Genomic DNA, 9,448 nt, shown 5'->3' with positions numbered 1-9,448 from the left:
GAGAACAAATACAATTGACACACAATGTTATCAATAAAATCACATATTTTTTTTCTCAACTATACAATATTTTCATCTGAAGTGCTTGTAACAGTTTCTTTGGCAACCTCTGGTCTGGCTTTTTAAGCTCCTGATTTACAACATTTCTGTTTTTGATTTCTCTTTCAAATACGTATCTTAGTTTGAAATGGTTTTCATTAAATCCATACTTATTTCGGTTGACTAACATTTTGTATATACACCAGAATGCGATCGTTGGGACTTTTAGATTTGCACGTCGACAGCTTTGACTGCAACGTGTGACGTCATTTTAAGGCGATGCGCATGCGTTACGTCGTATCAGTCGGCGATCGAGAATGCGTCAACCTTGATTTTCCTAAATCTAGTACATACGGTACATACATACATATTGATATTTATATAGCGCCTTTACATGCTCAAGGTACTAGCAGGAAGCTGTAATGAACTTCCTGGTACTAGTATGCCGCGTGCGCATAAAATATACAGTTCCTCAGGTAGACAAAGGAACATCCCTTCCCTGCTATTATGTAAAAATGTGTATAACAGGTGTCACATGCATATTCACCTGTTCTACACATTTTTACATAATAGCAGTGAAGGGATGTTCTTTTGTTGAGGGTAGAATGAGGATATTTTGTCCTCTTTCTTTGTCCGTGATGTTCATAGTGTTACTTCCTGCATGCACGTATATCGTCGAGTGCAATCTAAAGCCCCAGTCCCATATAAAGCCGGACCAGCACGGACGAGCACGGACCACTCCGGACCATCCCGGACCATGGTCTGGGGTGATCCGGGATGGTCCGGGATGTTTTGTTCAAAAAATCGCAACCGCCGACCGTCTCCCCGGACCCAACACGGTACCACTACGGACCGCCCCGGACCGTCCGGGCATAGCCCCGGCAGCAGTACAGATCATTCCAGACCCAGCACGGAGCCGCCACGGACCGTCCCGGACCACCCCGGTGCCAACACGGTGCCAACACGGATGACACCGGACCATCCCGATGCCAACACGGATCATCCCGTGCTGGTCCAGGGTGATCCGTGTCGCCACCGTGCTGGGTCCGGGATCATCCGTAGGGGCGCCGGGGTGATCCGGGGTCAATAACTCACTCCCGGACTGCCACGGATCAACACGGACCGCCCCGGCGCCACTACGGATGACCCCGGACCCAGCACGGTGGCTACACGGATCACCCCGGATCAAACTATTGTCCCGGACCGTCCCGGACCATCCCGGCAGTTTTTGACCGTCAAAAACATCCGGGGTCGACTCCCGGACCGCCCAGGACCATCCAGGACCATCCAGGACCATCCAGGACCACCCCGGTGCCAACACGGTGTCAACACGGACCAAATCCCGGATCACCCCGGATGGGGTCCGGGATGGTCCGGGACGGTCCGGGACAATAGTTTGATCCGGGGTGATCCGTGTAGCCACCGTGCTGGGTCCGGGGTCATCCGTAGTGGCGCCGGGGCGGTCCGTGTTGATCCGTGGCAGTCCGGGAGTGAGTTATTGACCCCGGATCACCCCGGCGCCCCTACGGATGATCCCGGACCCAGCACGGTGGCGACACGGATCACCCTGGACCAGCACCGGGGCGTTCCGGGATGATCCGTGTTGGCACCGGGATGGTCCGGTGTCATCCGTGTTGGCACCGTGTTGGTACCGGGGTGGTCCGGGACGGTCCGTGGCGGCTCCGTGCTGGGTCTGGAATGATCTGTACTGCTGCCGGGGCTATGCCCGGACGGTCCGGGGCGGTCCGTAGTGGTACCGTGTTGGGTCCGGGGAGACGGTCGGCGGTTGCGATTTTTTGAACAAAACATCCCGGACCATCCCGGATCACCCCAGACCATGGTCCGGGATGGTCCGGAGTGGTCATTGCTCGTCCGTGCTGGTCCGGCTTTATATGGGACTGGGGCTTTAGCGATGTTCCCTTGTATATGTTAAATTCCTTTTGAACACGGAAGACAAGTCAATATTTCTTTGCAGTATATTTTCCCAAAAGAGACAGCACCTGTTGTTGTTGAATGTATGTTTAAAAGATATCAGGTTGTAGAAACGTTCGCTGCTACATATTTCCTCACAAATTGGACCCCCCCCCCCAAAAAAAAAAAAAAACAACAACAACAACAACAACAACAACAACAACAACAACAACAAGAAGAAAGGAAGTGGTTAACTGAAATGCTCATTATTGTCGAATGATAATATTAGTTTGATATTTAACGAGACTTTATAGGACAAATGAACCTTGATCTGTCTATGACTGTAATAATATTTACCCTTCCTTTTTATAGTTTGTGGTACCACATTAATTTGTTTACCAACGCTTCATGAGCGTTGGACATTGGGCATCTTTCGAGAATGATAATTCGTTATCAGTATTAGGGATTGCACACTGGTTTTGCTTAACCCCGTATTTTGCTTAGCCCCGTACTATCCTTAACCCCGGACTATTTGTTTTGGCTTTTCACACACGCTGTTTTTAGTCCCGTACTAGCGCCTATTCCGGAATAAGAAAATTCACGCTGTTCTCACTGCAATTAATTCGTTAGCCCCGGATATCGTGAATTTCATGATTGGACAGTGGGCTACTTACTTTGCATCTGGCCAACTGCGATACGCTCTATTGCAGGCCTTCTCAACTGGCGGCGCTTGCGGTCAGTCGGAGTGGCGCGCGACTGTTGCAACAACAAAACAAAAAACAGAAAGAAAGAAAATATTTATTTTAGAATTAAATACTCAGCTAAATCAAGAAGTTGCAGTCGAATTTGAGCCCAAAATGCCTGCTTAACAAACAGGAAGAAAGGGGGAATTTATCGTTTTTTACCATTTTATACAAATCTAAACCTAAGGTCTGAACAACAATTAGCTTACGATGGGATACCAATTTTAACATTGCCAATCTTTGGAAACAACTTGTTTTTGTTTGTTTGATTTTCACTTTATTTTGACATTTCCCGTGTTTATTGCACACAAAAAATGCATATAAATATACCTCCGGTGTAATTGTACCCAGGAATTGTACTAATTTTTTGTTCAATAAGAAATTATGATTGATTATATATTGTGGAATGAAATGGTGTTGAAAATGCCCCATTTGGGCCTTTAAAAAGCCCTAGATCCACCAGCTTCAGGGGGCCCCACCCCTGCTACCCCCGTTAGGGCTTCGCCCCCTGACCCCACCCATTTTCGGCTCGGTCGCTACGCTCCCTCGCAGCACAGTCAACTATACAGGGTGGCGCTTCAATTACAAATTCTTTTCGTTTTGGCACTTCTAATAAACTAGTTAAGAAGGCCTGCACTAAACAAACGATATCAGGAAGAAAATTGCTCTATTCGTTCAAATAGGTGAATACTCTTGAAAAAGAGCTCCTATTATCAATGCACTAACAAAATCATGACACATAATACATGTTGTTGAATAAGAGTGATCGAGTCAAAGCTGTGGTTGATTGTTTTCAACTTTGAGTAAACCAGAGCACACCTTCTGTATACAATAAATAGAGAAAACTGTGTTGTTGTTTTTTTTTTGTATAAAGCTATCAGGCAGGTGTAGCTTTTTGTCGAACGAACGTGTTCATATATTTGGATATACAGGAGACGCCCGACATAGAATGCACAAACTCACAAATCCCTTTTTAAAGATTAGAAGTAAATATCCAAACAAAATATTTGAACGAAGTAAACAGGTCCGGTCCAATACACACAGAAGACTATTGACAGTGTGCGCTAGACACGGGTCAAGCAATGAACTATATTTTCTGAAAGGGCAAACTCATCATTATTACGCTTTGTTTTCAATGCCGGGGGCGTAAGGTCGGTCGGGAGGTCGGTTCGCTATTGTGATCTTGGGCGCGTTATCACCTGCTTAGGTTGGCTTCGATTGCTCACAAGACATGTAGACGAATTTAGCGATAATGGGCTGGGGGCATCATTAGGGGGGTTCGTTTTTCACGTCCACATAGATGACTTCAAAGATGTTACGTCAGCGATATGCGCATGCGTCGGGTCGTCTCACGTCGACATGCCAAATTTGAGAACGCGGTCATCCACGATTTGAGGTTCGTCAGAAAACTCGAACCCCGTCGTCAAAATGACGTCATCTTGCTATATCGCCCCGTAAATCAGAGAGGAAAGACAGAAAGAGAAAATGATAGAATTATACAAACAAAGAATAACATAAGAGATGATGATACAAGGAAGAAACGAATGATAACATAAGGAAAGACATAAAGAAAAAATGGTATAAAATAGATAATGGAACGATAGAAGAGAAGATGGAAAAACAAAGAATAACATAAGGAATGGTAGGGAATTAAACTATAGAACGATAAAAACAAAGAACTACGTAAGAAAAGGAGATAGAAGGAATAAACAAAGACTAACTTCTTCTTCCAATTAGAGTACATACCTCTTTACAGAGTATTGTCGTAATAAAATGGGGTGTGCAGGTGGACCACTACACCGGGGTTGTCCCCTATTCTTATACGAATAGTGTAATGGGTTCCTAACGTGCAACGGTAGTGACTCTTCTCCTCACGGGGCCTCCATTTAACGTCCTATCTGAGGGACGGAGTGTTTTCTACTTAACATAGCATGTGTCTATGAAACAATGGGAGGGGCACGTTAACACACAACGCAGGCTTCAGTCATCCGCCTTGGTGGGAGTCGAACCCGGGATCTTTGGTTCGGCAGGCAGACGCTTTACCGACTGAGCCAATAACATAAGGAAAGACTAATAAAAAGAAGGTGATCGAAAGGAAAAATAAAAAAAATAATAAAAACAAGGAATAACATAAGAATAGAAGGAAGAAACAAAAAATAACATAACGAAAGACAGAAAGAGAAAATGATAAAGATGGATAATGGAAAGATGGAAGAGAAGATGAAAGATAAAAAAACAAAGAATAACATAAGAAAAGGTGATAGAAGGAAGAAACAAAGAATAACATAATGAAAGACATAAAGAGAAGGTGATAGAAGGAAGAAACAAAGAATACCATAAGGAAAGACAGAAAGAGAAAGTGATAGAAGGAAGAAATAAAGAATAACATAAGAAAAGACAGAAAGAGAAAGTGATAGAATGATTAAAACAAAGAATAACATAAGAGAAGGTGATAGAAGGACTCGGGTCAAAGAATAACATAAGGAAAGACATAAAGAGAAAGTGATAGAATGATTAAAACAATGAATAACATAACAGAAGATGATAGAAGGATTGAACAAAGAATAAAATGAGGAAAGACAGATGGAGAAAGTGATAGAATGATTAAAAAAAAAGAAGAACATAAAAAAACGTAAAAGAAGGAAGAAACAAAGTATAACAAAGAATGGTTAGAAAAAAAAAGAACTACATAAAAAGGTGATAGAAGGAAAAAACAAACAATAACATAAGAAAAACAGAAAGAAAATTATACGAAGCAAAACAAAGAATAACATGAGAAAAGATTTTTTTAAATGACAGAATAATAGGCGAAGAATGATATAATACGTGAAAAAAGGGGAAATTGAACAAATGCGCGTGGGGGGGGGGGGCCATTACGTCATTGTGTAGAGAACGGGCGTCGACTAAAAACGAAAAGGGTTTAAAAAACAAAAAACAAACTAGTAAACAGGACGGGTTGACTGCAGCCAATTCGCATCGAAAAGCCCCTATATTGTCGCCGCGTTGACCAGGCAGCTGCTTCTCCCTTTTCAAGGCCACAGGTGACAATTTTTTCTCTCAGCACTTTGTGCACGTTTTCGTTGCCTGACTTCTGCACCAGATCGAACGAAAGATTGCTCTTCGATCCTCCGATTAATCTCGGATTCTATAACTTTTTTCTCTATATCAGGCGCGGATCCAGGGGGGCCGAGCGGGCCTTGGCCCCCCTCCCCCACCCCCCCCCCCCAAAAAAAAAGAGAGAGAGAAAAGAGAGAGGGAAAGAAAGAAGAGGAAGAAGGAAAGAAAAGGGAGAAAAAATAAGGAGATTGGGGGCCGAAAAGGCCTTGCCTCCTAGCTGTTACCTCCTCCCCCCCCCCCCCCCTCCATCAAAAAATAAGAGAGAAGGAAGGAAAGAAAAAGAAAAGAAAAGAATGGGATATCAGTTGCAATTTTCCCGCCAACAAGTTGTAGTTCGGGGGGGGGGGCAAATGGCCCTTGCCTCCTCCCCCCCCCCCCCCCAACCCTCGCCCCCTAAAATGGGGGAAGGAAGGGAAAGGGAAAGAGGAGACATAAAAGGGAACAAAATAGAGGAAGAAGAAGAAAAGAAAAGGGTGAAAAGAAGGGGAGAACAATTTGCGATTAATCCCGCCAACAACTTGTGGATAGGGGGGGGGGCGAAAGGCCCTTGCCTCCCCCCGGCATACCTTAAACAGAGAGAAGGAAGGAAAAGAGGAGAGAAAGGGAAAGAAACAAAGAGACACAAAAAGTACACAATGTACAGTGAACAGTAACTATTCTACTAAGCAAAACAAAATATAAAGGACCAGGCGACCAGCTATAGGCGTAAGACTTGGTAGGTCTGGGTCGGTATCGTGGGCATCCATCTTGATCTACTGAAGATCTAAAGATCGTTACAAACCGATTGGCACTAGATCACGACGAAAGCAAACGCGGCGAATTATTACCCCCTTTTCTCCCAATCTAGCCGAGGGCTAGACAAATACCCCTAAACGCGTACAATGCAAATTTGTTGTGTATTAAATGACTATACACAACAGTTGGGTAGTTCACTCGTTACACAGGGGTTGTATTAAGTTGTGTAAAAAAAGCCCTTGTGCATTTGTTGTACACAGCTTAACCCAACCCCTGTGTAAGGAGTGAACCACCCAACTGTTGGATAAAGTCATTACACAACGAATTTGCAGTGTATACAGGCGCGTACAGCAGGATTTTGAATCATTTTGAAGAAGTACCCTTTTTCTTGAAAAAGGCCCAAAATGGACGTTTGCCCTTATATCTATAACAAACAAAAAACGCCCCTTTAGCCTATACGCGTTCTCTTGGTATTTATATTTGACCGAGACCCCCGGGCAAGAGCCCGAGCGGAGTTATCTGCCACTGACACTTCCAGCTCACCGGGCACCCACTTTCTTCATAATTATAGTAAGGTCTATGTAGCTGGACTTGATGAAGTTTGTTCACATGCCTTGGCCTCAGACTGCAATCTCACGATTTCAGCCAGTCTCGAATTATAACTACTTTCAATGGACTTTGGCAAAATATACTGGCACAAAAGTCGTCCTTGGTCAAGTAACGTTCACTGAGTCACGTGTAGAACGTGAGTTAGTTAGGTTCCCAAGTAATTGAATATTTAAATGGTGAGAAGGGTGGTGGATCCAGAGCAAGAAGCAAATTAGGTCTCGTATATGTCAGCATGTCCGCACACATTCAAATCAAATCAAATCTATGCAAAAAGCTCCAGTGTCTGTTTTTATAATGAAGAATGATCGGATGATATTATAGATAAGGAAGATATTATTTCAGACTTCACCGCAGAGTAAAATAGTATAGCTTCGGGGCCAGTCATGTCTGAAATCTGAATTAAAAACAAACAAACAAACAAAACACGCGCATGATAGTTTCTTCAATATAGTCAGTACTTTTTTTAATGATAAAGAAGTGAGATATTTCTCTTAATAATATTTACTCATCTCAAGTACTTGTACATAAACATTTTAAGACAGGGAGAACATCAGATTAAAAAATGTTCCCTGAAAAGCATGGCTCTTCACATGCCTTGATATTCTAAACATGGCATGTAACATCATAAAAATCAGGATGGATTGTTATGACACATGTTCGTGCAGTCCCCAGTAGCGTACGCAACATTTTTTCAAGAGGGGGGGGGGGGTATTAACATTTTAAAATGGGGCCGAAAATTTCGCAACGACTCAGCCAGCCGCTGAATCAGCGGGGGGAGGGGAGGGGGGGGGGGGGTCTCGAAATTTGGAAATCTGACATTTTGTTCCGTTTGGGGGGGGGGGGTAAGGTCACCTTTTTTTAGGTGAGCCGTTGGCATAATTTTTTTTTTTTTTTTAATTAAAAAAAAAAAATCACAAAGAGGGGGGGGGGGTTTGCTCGAAAATACACACATAAACAAAATTGAAGGGGGGGTTCAACCTCCAACCCCCCCCCCCCTGCGTCCCATATACATCTTTCTGTGTACAGTGCTTGTAACTTTACCAAGACTGGGCCAAATTTCTTATCGTTTTAATGATTCCAGAACCTTGCATTACACACCAATAGTGATATACTAGATGATAAACCTTTTCTGATCGATTCCACAACGTTTCTTTCACAATGCAATCGCATCACCAGAACTGATTGAAATCTTCTAATACACAATATGTAAACATATATATATATACATATTAAAAGGCAAATAAGATAAATATATGAACAAGTTTTCATTTTAACTATAACAAACAGAAAGCAACGGTTCAGAAATTATTGGCCTCATGACGTTTGAAATGACACAAATTATTTCTAAATCATGATTGAATAGCATTAGACAGATCATACAAGAGGGCGTTCGTTTTTATAACGAACCAGATATATGACTCTAAACTTTAGATGACTCTAAACACAGAGTTTGGCCAACTAAATTATGAATTTTTAACTTTTTAAAGATAAAAAGAGTGGCAGTGGAATTGCATCAAGAGAAGGTCGGCAAATTCTGACCAAGCTATATCACATCTTTGGCACTAATAGTCTTTGGCAAGGTATTAATGAACCTACACCCAGGTGTTAAAATGGGTACCCGGTAGGATGCGACCGTCATTGTTTTTTTTTGAGCGTCAAGTAACGCCTGGCTGGAATGCTCCCTAGGGAGTGGAAATTGTGCACACAGTGTGTACGGGCAAGCACTGAATCCAATGACCGGGGTAATAGTATATCTGTAAAGCGCTAAGAGACGTCCGAGATGTATTAAGCACTATACAAAAGCTGAATATTATTATTATTATTACAAACGTAAATCGAAGCACGACGTAATCTCTATCAAGAATGTGGGATGAATTTTCTCTCCTCACTTGTAAAATAATTGTCGGTGTTTTCCATCAACCTAAAGACGCTAAAAGACAACTTAAGATCTGACGAATAATTAAATGCATAAACTAAAATTGCTTTGAATTACGTTACAAATCTTGAATTTGTTCGTAACTTTGGCGTTCATCAATAATGATGTTAGAATGAGTTCTGAACAAAGTAAATGGCACAGATATCATAAGACAGGCGACTATAGATCGTATCACATATAGACAATGTGCCATTGCACATAACCCGTACAGATTCTTTTTCAAAACAAGATACATAATCAGTGTAAAAAGTACTGGCATCTCCAGTTAAAATTGGGTTAAAGCACAGATTTGATTGAAAGACAAATTTAAAACAATGTCCGCTTATTTACATATAATTCAATTGAATATCATTTCCTC

The sequence above is a fragment of the Strongylocentrotus purpuratus genome, unplaced genomic scaffold (genome assembly GCF_000002235.5).
Source record: "Strongylocentrotus purpuratus isolate Spur 01 unplaced genomic scaffold, Spur_5.0 spur5_scaffold_5, whole genome shotgun sequence".
In the NCBI taxonomy this organism is placed as follows: domain Eukaryota; kingdom Metazoa; phylum Echinodermata; class Echinoidea; order Camarodonta; family Strongylocentrotidae; genus Strongylocentrotus; species Strongylocentrotus purpuratus.
This window is presented reverse-complemented; position numbering follows the sequence as displayed.